The 18870-nt window shown below is 41.1% G+C and overlaps 1 long non-coding RNA gene and 1 other non-coding gene across 3 annotated transcripts in view; both read left to right on the plus strand.

Moving 5' to 3' along the window:
- The first annotated feature begins 1403 nt into the window (after positions 1-1403).
- LOC127007240 (uncharacterized) overlaps positions 1404-18870 on the plus strand; it is a 63542-nt gene continuing 46075 nt past the window's right edge. For both annotated transcript variants that reach the window (XR_007760126.1, XR_007760125.1), the window contains exon 1: positions 1404-1956. This is a non-coding gene — a long non-coding RNA (uncharacterized LOC127007240). The remainder of the gene's footprint in view (positions 1957-18870) is intronic.
- Positions 10165-10246, plus strand: Trnal-aag (transfer RNA leucine (anticodon AAG)). The gene has a single exon. It is a non-coding gene; the product is annotated as a tRNA-Leu (tRNA).

An 18870-nucleotide genomic window follows, 5' to 3' on the forward strand; every position in this document is an offset into this window, starting at 1 on the left:
TGGTGTTACTGAGTCAGATGGAGTTCTGACGTCATAACTTACGTACCCCAAGAAATCAATTAGGTACTCTTGGCTGTCGAAATGAAAAAAAAAAGTAGGGCATCAACTGAGTGGCAATTGCACAGTATATACATTCCACACATCTCTATATACATGCCACCTACATACCAGTGCCTTATACGCCTGCTGTGCCTTTAGTTCCACTCAATTCAACATCATTGTCGAAACATTACACCTTAAATTCCTCCTCCTCCTCCTCCTTCCCTTCCTCCTGCACTACCAGCTCCTCCATCTGCTATGCCTTCAATTCCATTCAATGCAACATCTTTACTCTCCAAACATGAAGTATATAAAAAAAAACAGCAACACTGACAATAGCCCAGGCCAGAGGGTTCTCCGGTAGCAGTGTAGTGACGTGGGACGCCATCCTGTTCTAGCAGATGTGTGCCACCCCCTTTTTTTTTATTTGTGGGGGGATGGGGGGTAAAGGAAACAGCTCCAGGGCAATAAAAAATGAAAAAATGCTAGCTAATCGCTGCTCCCGCATAACCAAACAGGAGTGGCGAGAAGTCCATTTTCGGAAGGAGAGATGTCTTGATCTCCCCTTTAATGCAACAGCTCGGTTTTTACAAGAATATAGTTAGGAAATAGGAATCTTGGGGGTCATAGCCAAGATGCAACACGATCATAGGGAGGGACTATCGAGAAACAATGCATCGGTTATGGGAGAAGTAAGAAAAGGGTAGGAACTCAGCAGGCTTCAAGTAAACCCACACAACTATTCACACTATTTCATTCTCTCCAGGAACCCAATTTTTTTTCATTACATTCCTTCTCGACCACTCAATGCAGAAGAGAAAAAGAAAATAGGAGAATGGAAACAAAGATCGTACACAGTTGGAAATACTGCAAATTTTAGTGTGGCGTATCAAAATATGTGGTGTAGAATTTAGGTATCCATTCTACGGCCGTATTACGTGCAAGCTTTCCCTGCTGGCTGCTGGGCGACGTGGGAAGAGGAGCGCGGAGACTGGGCAGCGTGAGAGCAGGGGGATGACGAGGCAGAATGCAGGAGAGGGAAAAAAAATGTCAGTAACGAGGGAGACGACGAGACGAGGGAAGCAGAACATGTGGGTCAGACATATAGACAGGCCTTGGGGGTGCGTGGATTGGCACCCTAATAGCCGTGACACTCTTTTCAGATAACCAGACTCAGGGCGAAAGTAAGGTATCAGTGTGTGATTCTCCACAATTGCGTGGCGAAGGTGAGAACGTCTGCTTAAGTTCTCCTGAGAGATTTTAAGTAACCTAAATAATTTTTAATAGAAATTTCGTGAGATGATACAATGATACCAGATGCTGCCCACTAATAATAATAAATTAAACTAAGTAGATTTGTAGTTCTTTTCCTACACATCTAGAAGAAATACAGAATAAAATAAAGATATGTAAATGGTATTCGTAAGTTACATTGGTAAATTATATTCGTTTTGTTTCGAGGGAAGAAAACTACAGCAGAAACGTGAGCGGGAAGGTTTCAGAATGTACTACGTAGAATATAATCATTTACTTGCTTCTTTTGAAAACGATGACGAAGAAGAAGAAGAAGAAGAAGAAAGAAGAAGAAAAAGAAAAGATGACGAAGAAGAAGAAAAAGAAGAAAAAATAAATAGATGGGATGATATAGTGCTGGCGAAGAACAAAATAAATATAACAAAAAAAAATGTATTAAATTACCGTTGTTTTATTCAGAGGAAAGAGGGTTACAACAAAACTTTACAAGAAAACAAATGAAGGTTTGTTTACATCGAACACGAGGCCTCGCTTGCTTCGCTTCCTCGGCGCGGCGGAGTGGCGGTTTGTGTAGTGTTGTGTTTATTTCCTAACCTCCTGTTGTGACGCCACCTGAAGGTCCCCCTGAGGTTTGTGTGTGGCTGGCGCGTCTCCTTCCCTCAGGTGAGTGTTGGTCATGTGTGTGTGTGTCTGCAAGGGTGAGAAGCAGGCGGTGCAGGACGAGGGGTGGGAGGGTGAACAGCGGTTACCAACTTCTCTGTCCAAGCCATTGTTCTTTAGCATTTACTTTACTGATTTACTTACTGACTTCAAGCTATTTACTGTGACTTTGCAGGGCTGTATCCAGAGGGGGGTCGGGGGGTGGGGTCAGACGATCCCTCCATCTGCTAAAAGGTCCACTTTCTGAGAAGATCAAAAAGAAACACTGGGACAAAAGGGACAGTTTACAATTTCAACCAACCAACGGTTTTCTCACGTGGTTTATGTTTTTCTGGTGATAGATGTGGTGAATTACATGATTTTCTGCCTCATGATTGCCTTGGTATTTACCCTGGTTATTTACTTGGTATATATATTTTAGTATCTCCCCCAGTATTCTGGTGTTTATCTGTTATTAAGAATTTATTTATCCTTCACCCTAGTATTTGTATTATGTAAAGCAGTTACCTCATACTGAATGTGGAGATTATTGTTTTTTGAGGAGTTTCTTTTTTAGGGTGTTTCAGTTTTGGGGGACCTATTTTCTGGTTTTTGTTTTCTGTGGTTCCATTTTTTGGAGAGGTGTGCCATATTTCTACGGGGCCAAGTTTGTGTTATTTCAGTGATTTACTTCTCATTTCTTTAATATCAGGTAGTGTTATATTAAGTATTTCTCTCACATAACCTTAGTATTTGTTTTAATTTAAGTATGTACGTATTTACCCCATATTTTTACCCTGGTATTTATCTGTTATATTGGGCATTTCCTTAACATTATGCCTAGTATAATATTTTTTATGTCAAGCATTTCCCTCATTATTACCCAGGTATTTACATTTTATTGGGATTTTTCTTTGCATTATTCTTCTATTTTCTTATATCAAGCATTTAATTCACAGTATCATTGTAGTCATTTAGTATTTATTAACAGTTTTGTGGCTAGTTTGGCTTTTTTATTTCATTTTTGGGATGTATTTGTATATTCAGTTATGTGGCTAGATTGGCATTTTGATTCCATTTTTGGGATGGAGTAAGTTAGAAATATTGGGTTTTCACAGAGTTATTTGACATATTATTACAAACTCGTTCAGAATCACCAACTAACCACACCTTGAAATTGTTTATAAAGATTAATATGACTTTAAAATATCAGGCTTAATATGGCACTTTAATTTTCATCTGTTATATTACCATTACTCTAGTTGTTATCTATTACTGAGGAATTTAATAGAGAAAAACTAAAGTACTATGTTCTATTGCTTTGACTTTTACTGCAATTACCATTACTATTGTAAACAAAAAATGATTTATTACTATCACTCTAATACTCTATACATATTGTTTATTACTATTACCCAGTGTTTGAATATGATAAATCAAAATAAAAAGTGATAGTAAAAGATGACAAAGTAATAGTAATTTAGTAGATACAAACTAAAAGTAATTGCAACAGTACAGTTATATAAATCCTGTAATAGACCCATGTTTATGCCAAGGACTCTCACATTACCCTATTATATTTTAAACACTTTCCACACAGTATTACCTTGCTCTTTATGTTATCTTGAGCATTTCCCTCATATTACCTTGGAACTTTTCTTTGTTTTCAGCATTTCCCTCATATTACCCTGGAAATTGTCTTTGTTTTCAGCATTTTCCTTATATTATCCTGGAACTTATCTTTGTCTTCAGCATTTCCCTCATATTACCCTGGAAATTGTCTTTGTTTTCAGCATTTTCCTTACATTATCCTGGAACTTATCTTTGTCTTCAGCATTTCCCTCATATTACTCTTTTTCAAATATTACAGTATTACCCTTACATTACCCTGAGATTTCCTTCATATTAATTAACTTAATATTTTTTTTTATTTCAAGCATTTCCCTCACATTATAACCCTGGTATTTATTTGTTTATATGAAGCGTCACCTTCACATTACCCTGCTATTAATATTACCGTGTTCTCTTAACCCGGTAGCTGCGGGGATCATGTTTCTTAAAGGCCGCTTAAAGTGAGAATAATGAGAAAAAAATCATCACTCACGCAAACCATTTCATAATATATATCAACGCATTGGTGATCAGTTTATGCATCATCTATTTTTTTGGGTTTATATCATGGCAAAAATTTGGCCCGTCACTGGTACACAGTAAAGCCACAAATTTGGCCCGTCGCTGGTACCAGGTTAAATTTTTCCTACTGCAACTTAAATTTATGAAGTATTCGGCTAGTACCCTCAGCACCCATTTTGCAGCCCCTTATAACTACTAAGATCTGTGATCCTGCTGTCTGGTATTTAGTTATGTTTATGAAAAAGGTGGTGGGATGTGATTTTTTCTTAGGGGGGGTTCTATGTTTCTTGGCAGGTTCCTTATTGGTGGGTTTCATTTTTTGAGAGGGGTTCTGTTTTGAGGATTTATTTTTAGGGGTACTGGTAAGTTATTTTTTTAGGAAAATCAGATGGTTCCTTTTTTTTGGGGGGGGTTGACTTTTTGGGGAAGGTACTATTTTTTTTTTTTCTTTTTTTTTTTCGAGTTGATAGTTCCTTTTTTGGGGAGGGTTCTGTTATTTTTTTGGAGTTAGACAGTTCCTTTTTAGGGAAGGGTTATGCTTTTTTTGGGGGGGAGTTAATCAGTTCCTTTTTTGGGGGAGTTAGGCAGTTCCTTTTTTAGGGGGGAGTTAGGCAGTTCCTTTTTTTGGGGGAGTTAGGCAGTTCCTTTTTTAGGGGGGAGTTAGGCAGTTCTTTATTTGGGGGAGTTAGGCAGTTCCTTTTTTAGGGGGGAGTTAGGCAGTTCCTTTTTTAGGGGGGAGTTAGGCGGTTCGTTTTTTGGGGGGAGTTAGGCAGTTCCTTTTTAGGGGAGTTAGGCAGTTCCTTTTTTTGGGGGAGTTAGGCAGTTCCTTTTTAGGGGAGTTAGGCAGTTCCTTTTTGGGGGAGTTAGGCAGTTCCTTTTGTGGGGAGTTAGGCAGTTCCTTTTTAGGGGAGTTAGGCAGTTCCTTTTTGTGGGGAGTTAGGCAGTTCCTTTTTAGGGGAGCAGTTCCTTTTTTGGGGGAGTTAGGCAGTTCCTTTTTAGGGAGTTAGGCAGTTCCTTTTTGGGGAGTTAGGCAGTTCCTTTTTAGGGGAGTTAGGCAGTTCCTTTTTGAGGGGGGAGTTAGGCAGTTCTTTTTTTGGGGAGTTAGGCAGTTCCTTTTTTGGGGGGAGTTAGGCAGTTCCTTTTAGGGGAGTTAGGCAGCAGTTCCTTTTTTGGGGAGTTAGGCAGTTCCTTTTTAGGGGAGTTAGCAGTTCCTTTTTTGTGGGGAGTTAGGCAGTTCCTTTTTTAGGGGGGAGTTAGGCAGTTCCTTTTTTAGGGGGGAGTTAGGCAGTTCCTTTTTTAGGGGGGAGTTAAGCAGTTCCTTTTTTTGGGGGAGTTAGGCAGTTCCTTTTTTAGGGGGGAGTTAGGCAGTTCCATTTTTATGGGGGAGTTAGGAAGTTCCTTTTTAGGGGAGTTAGGCAGTTCCTTTTTTGGGGAGTTAGGCAGTTCCTTTTTAGGGGAGTTAGGCAGTTCCTTTTTAGGGGGAGTTAAGCAGTTCCTTTTTTGGGGGGAGTTAGGCAGTTCCTTTTTGGGAGTTAAGCAGTTCCTTTTTTTGGGGGAGTTAGGCAGTTCCTTTTTTGGGGGGAGTTAGGCAGTTCCTTTTTTAGGGGGGAGTTAGGCAGTTCCTTTTTTGTGGGGAGTTAAGCAGTTCCTTTTTTTGGGGGAGTTAGGCAGTTCCTTTTTGGGGAGTTAGGCAGTTCCTTTTGTGGGGGAGTTAGGCAGTTCCTTTTTTGTGGGGAGTTAGGCAGTTCCTTTTTTGGGGGGAGTTAGGCAGTTCCTTTTTTGTGGGGAGTTAGGCAGTTCCTTTTTTGGGGGGAGTTAGGCAGTTCCTTTTTTAGGGGGGAGTTAGGCAGTTCCTTTTTTGGGGGGAGTTAGGCAGTTCCTTTTTTGGGGGGAGTTAGGCAGTTTCTTTTTTGGGGGGAGTTAGGCAGTTCCTTTTTTGGGGGACTTAGGTTGTTCCTTTTTGTGGGGGAGTTAGGCAGTTCCTTCTTTGGGGGAGAGGTTTTTTTTTTTTTGGGGGGGGGGATTCAGAGGGCTCCTTTATTAGGGGCTTTTTTTTTTTTTTTTTTTTTTTTTTTTGTCAGGGTGTTCTGTCATCTGTGGAGGTTCTGTTTTTTAGGGGGCTAATTTTGGGGAGTTCCATTTTTTAGGGGGGTATAATTTTGGGGGGCTCCTTTATTGGGAGACACTACATTTTTTTGGGGGGTCTATTTTTATGGGTATTCGTTTTGGTGATATTCTGTTTTTGGGAGTTCTGTTTTTAGGGGTTGTTTTGTGGGGTGTTCCATTATTAAAGGGGTCCTCTTTTGGGTTCTGTTTTTTTAGGAAAGGGTTCCGTTTTTTTCTTCATTGTTGTAGGCGAGCCACGTGAATCCCATGGCAACCCAGTGTCATAGTGTACTCAGTTTTAAAGACACGTTGATACTTCCCATGGGCTTGGTAAGTCCCGTCACTGTAGCGGGGCATGGGAATAGGCTTTACACTATCTCACGCCAGCACGCGGGTCCGTCGTGTGGGGCAACCAACGTGCGTGCCCACGTGGGTGTGTGTGACGGACAAGTCTGTGCCAGCCCTGAGCCGACACATGTTAATGGGCTGGCGTTGGGGGTCGTTTCTGAAGGTCATTGCTTATACTCACTTTTACCTTGAATTGACTCGTAAGGTCCCATGCCTTGGTGATCTGACTTGTACTCGGTGTCAAGTTGCAGGGGAGGCTATTATTAAATGTATGGTAGCTGTGTGGTATTTGTGTTGTATCATTGCAGTGCAGTAACTAACAACTTCCGGAATATCAAGAGAAATAGTGATGTATGTAAAAATTCAATGGGCACAGTCAAGCTCATCGCATTTTAGCAGTGGGAGGGGGGGAGGGGGGAGGGAGGAGGTTCAGGTTAGGTTAGGTTAGGTATATTGATTATATATATACCTGCAGTAAATAATAGCTTCCGGAAACTTAGATGAATGATGACGTGTATGATAATTTTTTTTTTTTTTTTTTTTTTTGGGGTAGTCTAGCACATCGCATTTTGGCAGTGAAAAGGGGGGTAGGGGGTAGGTTACGTTAGGTTAGATTTGTTAATAAGATAAGATATATATAGACCTGAGTGGTAAGCAATATCAGTCCGTTTAGTTTACCGGGCTAGCTAGATTGGATAGTTTGGTTGACGTCTGATGGATTAGGCCATGTGTCCTTGACCTCGAGAAAAGCCGATATATCCAGTCAGTCAGCTGGTTATCTCTCTCTCTCTCTCTCTCTCTCTCTCTCTCTCTCTCTCTCTCTCTCTCTCTCTCTCTCTCTCTCTCTCTCTCTCTCAGCTAAGGAACCAAATAATAGATAAAACTCGGTCACAATATACATAAAACCATTTGACCAAGGAGAAGATGGAATTTGATCTGCTTATAGTCACGTCAACTCCACGTCCTTGTTCCTTATTTCTGGTGATCACGCGCGTAAAGGCAGAGAAGGAGGCGAGGGAGGGAGGGAGGAACACTGCCACGAATTGTTAACGTGTCTACACATAATGATTCTCTCCCACGTCTTCGGTCACTCACTGGCTGCCACTGGTATTAATAAGTGGGTCATGCAATGGTTACACGCAGCTGCATTGAGGAAAGAAATAAGGTGTGTGTGTGTGTGTGTGTGTGTGTGTGTGTTCCCCATCTTTTCGCAGCCTTGCATGTTGTTTGTCAGGCCCGTAATTTTGGCAGATTATGTTGGGGGGGCTAGAGGGCATTTTAGATTTGAGATGGGGGAGGATGGCGAGCGAAGTGAGCATGCGAAGGTGAGGGAATTAAAAATAAAAGTACTTTTAGGGTCTTTTTCAGGCCCATGTAGAAATTACGGCCCTGTTTGTACTTTGCGGTACGCAGAAAACGGAGAAAAAAAAAAGGGGGAGCTTAAGAAAGGGAAAAATAGTAATAAAAATGAAAAGAAGAAAGTAAAGAGAGTCACTAAAGACGAACATAGAATTGGAAAATCAAAAGAAACGTTCAATTAAGAGAGAGAGAGAGAGAGAGAGAGAGAGAGAGAGAGAGAGAGAGAGAGAATTATAATTAGTACCTGATGAAACTTACAAAAGTGTCAGCAATAGTTGGTCAGTCACCACCACCACCACATTCCTTTCATAGTAAATTCATACACACTATACGGCTTCTTTAATCGATAAGGCGCCTGCATTAGCAAGGCTAGTAAGTATTTTGCTTGCTCATTATTATCATCATTATTTGTTTGTGTGTCAATGAAGACGTGATCGGTATTATAAATTTTATTATTATCTTTATTATTACAATTTTCATCATTATCATCATCGTAACTCTGCTTCTGAAGTGATTTTTGCTACTCCCGTGACTGCCGCTGCTTGCCTCTTGTTCCCCAAATGCCTACCGATACCCCCCCCCCCCCATCATTCACCCTTACGGAAAGTCTGGGGGTATTTTTATTATACCTTATTACTACTACTACTACTGTTACTACTACTACTACTACTACTACTACTACTACTACTACTATTACTACTACTACCACTACTATTACTATCACCACCACCACCACTACTACTACTACTACTACTACTACTACTACTACTACTACTACTACTACTACTACTACTACTACTACTACTGCTACTACTACTACTGCTGCTGCTGCTGCTATTGTTGCTGCAAATGTCCTTGAACTAAAAATTATGGATGAAGAAAGCCAGACAAGGGATCCTGTAACAAAGTGATGAACTTTTCTACATCGAGGATTCTAGGTTGACCGTCTGGCGTAGTAGGCTGCTGAGAGTGTGTGTGTGTGTGTGTGTGTGTGTGTGTGTGTGTGTGTGTGTGTTTTGAGCACAGGCACAGGTTTCAGCAACAAATGGCATGTTTTTTATGTGTATGTGTGTGTGTGTTTGTGTGTGTGTGTGTGTGTGTGTGTGTGTGTGTGTGTGTTTAGCACAGGCACAGGTTTCAGCAACAAATGGCATGTTTTTTATGTGTGTGCGTGTGTGTGTGTGTGTGTGTGTGTGTGTGTGTGTTTTCCTTGGTCTCCTTGCCAGCGTTGGTAGCCAGGGAAGGAAGAGGAACATGCATGCGTGTTGGCCCCATGCTTGGCGGCTGTAAATCCCACGTGTTTCTTGAAATTATTATTCTTGATGTTGTGCAAACCTGCCGCCGCCGCTGCTGCCAGGCGCGGGGCTGGTCAAGGCTGTGTTTGGCGCCGCAGGCTTATTTTGCAGCAGCCACGAGTTGACCCATGCTTGTCCTGGTTGTATTGGTGGTGATGATGATGATGCTTTCGTGTGTGTGTGTGTGTGTGTGTGTGTGAGAGAGAGAGAGAGAGAGAGAGAGAGAGAGAGAGAGAGAGAGAGAGAGAGATTCACTATATACATATCCTCAATACTCCTTCCGTTAACTTTATTGTAGTCTTATTTTATTATGGTCTTATTATAGCCATATTTCGACGTGTTTTAGGATACAACGATGCCTGTGAGGTTTGTGGGCGCAGCATTACATTTCACTATCTGTTTTCATTCATCTTTTTCATATTTTACTCCTTTCATCTTCTATTGCTGAAAATCCTTAAAAGTTAGAAGGCCGTTCATTGAGCAGAACTTGGTAGTATGTCCTTTGCCAGTCTGCTCTGCCTACAACAAAAAATAAAGTGTTTCTTTTTAAATGGAGTTCCGCACTTCAGGTGGTTATTCGTGTTCAGGCATTCAGAAATAGTGTTTAGTATTTTCTAGGCTGTGTGTGTGTGTGTGTGTGTGTGTGTGTGTGTGTGTGTGTGTGTGTGTGTGTGTGTGTGTGTGTGTGTGCAGGCATATTACGTCACGGCCCACGGGCAATACGCGAGAGAAATCCAAAAGAAAGTTTGTCATCGCTCGGTTCCCACATACCAGGATGGGTGCTTCCCCTCTGTGTGTGTGTGTGTGTGTGTGTGTGAGAGAGAGAGAGAGAGAGAGAGAGAGAGAGAGAGAGAGAGCAATGAAACATTATAATAGACTCTGCTTCATCATTAGTTAACACAAAACACACTCAACTCATCATAGCAACCAAATTATACACATTTATTGATATAGGAGATCTTACTGTTTACGTTTATTTTTCGTGTCCAGCGGTAGCGTGGCCGAGCGGTCTAAGGCGCTGGTTTAAGGCACCAGTCTCTTCGGAGGCGTGGGTTCGAATCCCACCGCTGCCAGGAATGTTTTTATCATCAGGTATACGGTAGGGAGTACTTACTACATGTTGGTTTAGCGTCTTTACCTTCAGTGTATAGCGTTTGCAATGTGGAAATAGCCCCGAGGGGGATAACCAGGGAGTAAGGAAGACGGGAAGGAGCGGAGTACGGCGGCGGCGGTGGTGGTGGTGGTAGTGGCAGCAGCGAACACGTGTTTTCCCAAAGTCCGTTTCATTCCGTCTGTCCGCTCGCGAACGTAGATGTGACACCTGCCATTGTTAGTTGGTGATAGCGTGAAGATCAAATTTATATTTTCAGTGATATATTTGATTGTTTGTGTATACAAAAAACCCTCATGCCCTCTTATATGAACCGCAAACTTGCCGATTGGCATCGATAATCTACCATACAAGCACTCGAAAGAATAACTCGTATATAAAACAGTATAGTCTGATAGTACTCGAACGATTCATAGCCTTTCAGATACCCATATATCATCTCATTCAGGTACATAAAGTGACATCAGACTCTGCAAGTGTATATATATATATATATATATATATATATATATATATATATATATATATATATATATATATATATATATATATATATATATAAGGAATTTTTATGTGTTGCATGTAAATAACATGGGTAACCTAATATTCGAAATAGACTACATCGCATTCAACAGTTATTATTTATTATTTTATGTTATTTCGATTACTAATAATTATTTACATGCAGTAAATTATTAAGATACCCTTTATTTGCACTTACAGAGCCAGATGTCTTTTAATATACCTGAAATGAGCTATCAATCAATGAATTTGAAAAACCATAAATCGTTTGAGCATGAAGTGCTGTTATTTGATACAAGCTTGTCTTCTCGTGTGCTTGTATGTTAGATTATCAATGCAAACGACTGAGTTGTTTTTTGCATACATAAACATTCAAATATATCATTGAAAAATAAGCTTGAATGTCTATTACAACAGATTATTTTCACGTATTCACGAACTAGAAATGCGTAGGTGCCACACCTATCAAAATTCCCGCTTTGTAGGTGGACAGATGAAATGAAACAGACTATACCTCCATGGTTTTCGCGCAGTATTTTTTTCGTTCTTTCATTCTCTCCTTCCTTCCTTTTCTGGTCTTCCTCCTCTTCCTTCCCTTCCTTCCCTTCACATGTTTCCTGTATTGTGTCGTTGTTGTTTGGAGCGGGGACTGGGCTGTGTTATTATAGTGGTGTTATGCATAGTTGTTTTATTGGTGATGGATGGTGTTATACTTGTGGTGGTAGTGTTAAGAGAGAGAGAGAGAGAGAGAGGTGAAGGATGAAAGGTAAAGTCAAAAGGGCACCTTCAAAATATACTAAACTTTCTCTCTCTCTCTCTCTCTCTCTCTCTCTCTCTCTCTCTCTCTCTCTCTCTCTCTCTCTCTCTCTCTCTCTCTCTCTCTCTCTCTGTTTATCTGTATCTCTACATCTATTAATTATCTATCTATCTATCCATTTGTCAATCTTCCCCATAACACACACACACACACACACACACACACACACACACACACACACACACACACACCTCATTAACGCAACAATAACACTCCGATAAGCACATCATTATGTCTCCGTGATTGTTGTGGTGTGTGACGCGAGGAACTGAAATGTGGCACGTAACGCCATAAAGAGGTCCGGAGTCACGGTATTATGAAGGCTTGAGGGACCGGCTAAGAGGAGGGGTAGTAATAGTGGTAGTGGTAATACTGTTAGTGGTCTTACGTCAGATTTTTAAAACATGATATTAGTATTTATAAAGTTACGTGACTAGGTTTAATTCAATTTTAGGGACGGAATTAGCCAGAAGTGTTGGATTTTCACAGATTTAAGTCGACATATTACAAACTCAGTCGTAGAAATGTGGTTTAAATAATCAACGAAGCCAACTAACCAGGCCTTAATACCCGTGCCAAAAAAGACAAATCAGACACGTTATTAATGATGAAGATTAATACGACGTTTATAAAATCAAGTCGTAAGTGTTAATGGTTGTGTTAGTGTGGTTAAGTGTGGGATTGGTGGTAGTTGTAGTGTGGTTAGTGGAATGTTAGTGTTAATAGTAGTGGAATGTTAGCAGCAGTCCATGGTAGTGTAGTTGGTGCGAGTGTTAGTTTTAGTGTGGTTGGTGGAATAGTATCCTCGTAGTAAAATATACTCACTTTATTATATATTACATTCACGCCTGTCCTAATGACTATAGTAACGAAAACAAGAAGCCAACACGTTTAGTTCAGTAAATACCCACAGAGTTGCATTAATGGAAAGAGATAGTTATGTTGCGTATTTTTATATAATTGTTTGGAGATTACATTCACGTCTTCTTATAAACACAGTAACAAAAATACCAACCTTTCGTTTAATTCATAAAGCCGAATGAAAGTGAAGATGTAGTTATGTTGCGTATTTTCATATATTTGTCATGAGATCACGTTCACGCCTTTCCTTGTAACCGTAATAACAAAAACACAAACATGACGCCTTTAGTTTAATTGATAAAGACGCCTAAGTGGGAATAGTACTTTGGGGTAAGTTAGATCAAGTAATTATCGTGTACTCGTGTGTTTGTACAGTGTGTGTGTGTGTGTGTGTGTGTGTGTGTGTGTGTGTGTGTGTGTGTGTGTGTGTGTGTGTGTGTGATGGCGTTCCTCCTCCACTTTTCATACACCCTTGACACCCGCACCGGCCAGGCAGGATCAAGACCATTATTAGCACCTAGTGAAGCTTGCCAGGACCTCGGTAATGCACCAAACTTTGCTCACCATTATTTTGAACTCTTCTCAAGGGCCGATGCGACGGAGATGAACACCGAGGCCACGCGCAGCTATAGCGTACGCCCCCAACTTACCCTTTCCCTTACTGAACACTGGTATTTTTTTGCTTCCTCCTTTGCGGTCTTGAGCTGCCTCTTTTTATGTAAACGTAATCCATCCTTCAATTTCAGAGTAATCCATATAATTCCTTCCCCTAACCCTAACCCAGTCCTTATATTTAAACTCTCTGGATTATAGTCTTCAAAGGAATGTACAAATTTTTCTAACTTTATTCAGCTTATCCTCTTATCTTCTCATCCAAACTCTGGATTTTGTCTTCGGAATAATGTATTGTATCTAACTTTATTCACCTGATCCTGACCTAATCTTCACATTTACGTAACTGTCTTTATTTTCCTTTGTTTATCTTCCTATTTATCTCCCGGTTTGTCGATAGCTTGTTTATCTTCCTAGTTTTATTCCTATTTGCAGGGAGCTTAGTGTTATTTGTCCCAGTATGTCGATTGTTTGTTTATTATCTTTATTTATATTCCTATTCGCAAGACTTGCGTTATTTTTTCCAGTATGTCGATAGCTTGTCCTTCCCTTTTGTATTCCCATTTGCAAGACATTTTATTTTTTCCAGTATATCGATAGCTTGTCCTTCCCTTTTGTATTCCCATTTGCAAGACATTTTATTTTTTCCAGTATATCGATAGCTTGTCCTTCCTTTTTGTATTCCCATTTGCAAGACATTTTATTTTTTCCAGTGTATCGATAGCTTGTCCTTCCTCCCGAGTGAGCACGCCGGAGTGACGCGCGGTATATCGTAACAAGGCACTCAGTAGTCGTGGCTCAGGTTGAATGGCGGAAGCTTGCGTCATGCCACAATATAGACAACGTAACGCGCGTGACTTGCATAACGATGGTGATGTCAAGCTGACCAAAAACGTGCAATGCCGGAAACGCAGGGATATGCATGGCTGTGAAATCGTTCCGTGGTTGAATATCAAAAGAATAAAATAAAATAAAATATACATGATGAGGATGATAATGATGATGATTATGATGATGATGGCTTATTGCTGCTGCATCATCTTTTTTCCTCCCCCTCTTCCTCCCACTACTACCACAACCACAATACTACTACTACTACTACTACCTTATTATTATTATTATTATTATTATTATTATTATTATTATTATTATTATTATTGTTGTTGTTGTTGTTGTTGTTGTTGTTATTAATAGTATTAGTACATGCTAATAGTAGTAGTAGTAGTAGTAATAGTATCATCAGAGAGAGAGAGAGAGAGAGAGAGAGAGAGAGAGAGAGAGAGAGAGAGAGAGTATGCAGGAGTAGTGTTTAGTGTGGTCAGTAGAAGTTTAGAGATGTTAGTGGCAGTGGTTAGTGGTCGATGACGTTATATTTGTGGCTGGCTTAGTGTGTGTGTGTGTGTGTGTGTGTGTGTATGTGTGTGGTCTTGGACAGTACTATGGTCAGTGGTCAGTGGGGCGTTGTTAGTGGTCGGCAGCGGTGGTTTTCCTGCAGTGGTGATGGGTATGGTGATAGGTGGTGGGTGGTGGTGGTGGTGATGGTGTTGAGTGGTGTGGTGGGTAAACTGCTGTGGTGATGGCGGCAGCGGTGGTGGTGGGGGGGGGGGGTAGTTTACACATTTCTGCATGCATTTTGTTTATTCATATTTTCGTTTGTAGTTATTTAGTTCGGTGGTCCGTCTGATGATTAGTGAGTCAGTCAGTCACTTGGCTAATTGGTTAATAAGTTAATTTGTATCTTGTTAGTTAGTTGGTTGATTGGTTGGCTTAGTTAGTTCCCTCCTCTCTCTCTCTCTCTCTCTCTCTCTCTCTCTCTCTCTCTCTCTCTCTCTCTCTCTCTCTCTCTCTCTCTCTCTCTCTCTCTCTCTCTCTCTCTCTACCCCACCCCACCCCCACCCCCCCCCCCTCCCCTTCCATCCCGCCCTTATATCCGCCCGATGGTATGTACCTGGCGGGGCGTAGCGGGGCGGGGCGGGGCAGGGCGGTGACACTTCAATCTCAGGGCCATGGCCGAAGACACCACCACCACCACCGTCAGGGTCACTCACTTTCTCCTCCAGCTCTTCTCTCTCTCTCTCTCTCTCTCTCTCTCTCTCTCTCTCTCTCTCTCTCTCTCTCTCTCTCTCTCTCTCTCTCTCTCTCTCTCTCTCTCTCTCTCTCTCTCTCTCTCTCTCTCTCTCTCTCTCTCTCTCTCTCTCTCTCTCTCTCTCTCTCTCTCTCTCTCTCTCTCTCTCTCTCTCTCTCTCTCTCTCTCTCTCTCTCTCATTTGTGTGTGTGTGTTCTTTCCTCGTTTTTTTTTATTTACTTCCCTTGCATCGCTCTGTTTCCTCTCTTCGTATAAGCGTCTCTCTCTCTCTCTCTCTCTCTCTCTCTCTCTCTCTCTCTCTCTCTCTCTCTCTCTCTCTCTCTCTCTCTCTCTCTCTCTCTCTCTCTCTCTCTCTCTCTCTCTCTCTCTCTCGTGTCTTCGTTCACTTTAGCCCTGACCACGTGTTTTCCTTCCTTCCTCCCTCCTCCTCCTCCTCCTCTTCGTCGTATGTGTCGTGACTACAAGTGAAATTCGTGACAAGAAGGAAGAGATCTCTCCCTCCCTTCCTCCACCTCCCCCTCCTCCTTACTAGGTCATCTCCTCCTCCTCTTCCTCCTCCTCCTCCTCTTCCCAGCATCACCACCCATCAACGCCTTTCTCCATTGTGCTTTGAACAAGAGAAGAACAGGTGATACTTCTTGCAGGGAGGAGGGAGGAGGGAGGAATGATGGATGAGGATGACGATAAAGAAAATGGAGAAAAGTGGAAGGAGGAGAACGCATTGCAGTTGATGAAGAAAGAAAGAAAGAAGAGGGAAAGTAAAGGTGGAGGAGGAAATGGAGGAGGAGGAGGAGGAGGAAGGATTGTAAAGCGTGTTTGCAGAGAGAGAGAGAGAGAGAGAGGGAGAGAATGTGGATGTGGATGTGAAAGAGAGTGAAGAGAGCGGAAAGAGTGCTTGCATGACGGACAGACGGAGAAGGAGGAGGAGGAGGAATAGAAGGGAGGGGGATTGCATAGGGGAAGATGATGAAAGGTGAGGATGGGAAGGAGAAGGGAAGACCTTGTTAACATATAGATAGGGAAAGAGATGGAGGGAGGAAGGGAGCGACGAAATGGTTATATATGTGTGTGAGGAAGGCAGAGAGAGGAGGGAGAGAAGGAGAAAGAAAAAGGGAATGAGAGAGAATAAAGCGAATAAAGGACGAGGTGGAGGAGAGGAAAGGGGAGAATAAAAATGATGAATCTGAGGATGAAGAAAAAAATGAAAGAACCAAAAAAACACAAGGAAAGAATTAAAGAAAATGGAAATAAGATGAAGAAAGGAAAAACAACAACAACAACAACAACAACAGAAGGGGGATAAAGATAGTAAGGATATCGGAAAGACAGACGAAACAGATTACTGATAAGAGGGAAGATGAAGGTAGATAAAGATACGAAATAGAAACAAAAAAAACAAAAACAAAACTTATAGCAGAGGATGAAGAACAATGACGGAAAAAAAGAGATACACGAAGATAGGTGTTATGGGAGATAAGAGATGAAGGGGGAGATAAGGGAAGGGGGGGAGGTGAAGGGGGTGATAAGTGAAAGGGGGGGAGGTGAAGGTCATTGTGAGGGGAGAAAGAAGGAAAGAAAAGAAAATAGGAAAATAAACATTGTTGGAAAGAGAAAATTGCGAGGTGGGAGGTCAGAGAGAGAGAGAGAGAGAGAGAGAGAGAGAGAGAGAGAGAGAGAGATGCGGGCTGATTTCCTATTTGTGCATGTGATTCTCTCCTCCTCCTCCTCCTTTTCCTTTCTCCTACTTCCTTTTTTTTTTTTTTTTTGTCTCATTTTTCGTGATATTTCTCTTTTATGTTTGTTTTTTTAGCATTTTGTTCGACTATCGCTTTCGTATGTATTTTTTCCTTTCCTTTCCTTCTTTTTTTCCCCTTTTCTTTCCTCTCCTCTTACATCAGTCCTTCTTGCCTTCCTGTTGTTGTTTTTCTTTCTGTCTTTCTTCCCAGTCTCTTCTCTTCCTATCTTTCCTTTCTCACACTTTATTTTTTATTTGTTTATTTTTCTTTGGATAACTATCTTTTCGACATTCTGTAACATTTACTAACAATTTCCAAAATTACTCTCTCTCTCTCTCTCTCTCTCTCTCTCTCTCTCTCTCTCTCTCTCTCTCTCTCTCTCTCTCTCTCTCTCTCTCTCTCTCTCTCTCTCTCTCTCTCTCTCTCTCCTTTTTTTTTTTCTCCCACCACCATCACCATCACCATCATCATCACCATCACCTTTTTATTCATCTCATGTAGAGTCATGCTGGCGGTGCTGACCTTGATTCACTTAGTATATAGTCCGTGTGTGTGTGTGTGTGGGTGTGTGTGTGGGTGTGTGTGTGTGGGTGTGTGTGGGTGTGTGTGGGTGTGTGTGTGTGTGTGTGTGTGGGTGGGTGGGGGCGCGGTTTCGCTCTCTCCTTGTGGGTGGTGGTTGTGGTTTTTAAAGAGAGTGAAAGAAGAGAGAGAGAGAGAGAGAGAGAGAGAGAGAGAGAGAGAGAGAGAGAGAGAGAGAGAGAGAGAGAATGTAATGAGGCACCTGCAGGACTTTCTTATGTGTGTGTGTGTGTGTGTGTGTGTGTGTGTGTGTGTGTGTGTGTGTGTGTGTATGATAATAAGTGATCATAATGATGATTAAATAACAGATAATTATTATCAGTTGATTAGCCCTGCTCAGGTAATTTACAGTTTAGACAAGAATGTAGAGAAAATTGCAGCAGCAGCAGTAGTAGTAGTAGTAGTAGTAGTAGTAGTAGTGACACCAATGACGAAAACTAAAACAACACTAATGATACTAATAATAATAAAAATAATAATAATAATAATAATAATAATAATAATAATAATAATAATAATGATAATGTAAATAATTAAATTCCCACCCGAACAATGCATCCGTGGAGGAACTGTTTGTGTGTGTGTGTGTGTGTGTGTGTGTGTGTGTGTGTGTGTGTGTGTGTGTGTGTCCGTCCATACGTCCGTCCCTGAAGAGAGCTTTCATCTACTTCTGTGTCCTCCCCGGCGGCACTTTTCCTCCCCCCTACTCCCTCCTCCTCCTCCTCCTGACGTCATGAGTTGCAGGACTGGATTTTTTTTGCTCTTCATTTTCGAGTTAGTGGAGGTGGCTCTTTTTTTTGCGATTTTCTTTAGTTTCTCTTTTTTTTGTTTATCGATCATCACCTCTATAATTACCACCACCATCATCATCATCATCATAATTATTACCTCTATCATCGTCTTCACCAATGTCATTTTTTATCATCACATTATCATCTTCATCATCGTGTTTTTTCCCCTTCGTTCTATATTAATGCAATCATAGTGAGGATGATAGTAATGATGATGATGCGGTTATTATTATCATCGGTTATCATTGTTATTATTATTATTATTATTATTATTATTATTATTATTATTATTATTATTATTATTATTATTATTGTTGTTGTTGTTATTGTTACTTGCTGGGGAGAGTTAAAAAGACTATGCATATACCCAACTGAGTTCAAGAAGGGGAGGGGGAGACGAATCTTTTGCCGTGAAAAGTTCCATAATTTAGATATTTACGGAGTCAACCTTCTAAAAATTGAGCAGTGTTACAAAGAATAGCTGAAAAGTGCTAAGTTAGTGTGTGAATGTTTAGATGTCAGCGAGAGAGAGAGAGAGAGAGAGAGAGAGAGAGAGAGAGAGAGAGAGAGAGAATATAAGTA

Source organism: Eriocheir sinensis, chromosome 35 (genome assembly GCF_024679095.1).
Source record: "Eriocheir sinensis breed Jianghai 21 chromosome 35, ASM2467909v1, whole genome shotgun sequence".
Lineage (NCBI taxonomy): Eukaryota > Metazoa > Arthropoda > Malacostraca > Decapoda > Varunidae > Eriocheir > Eriocheir sinensis.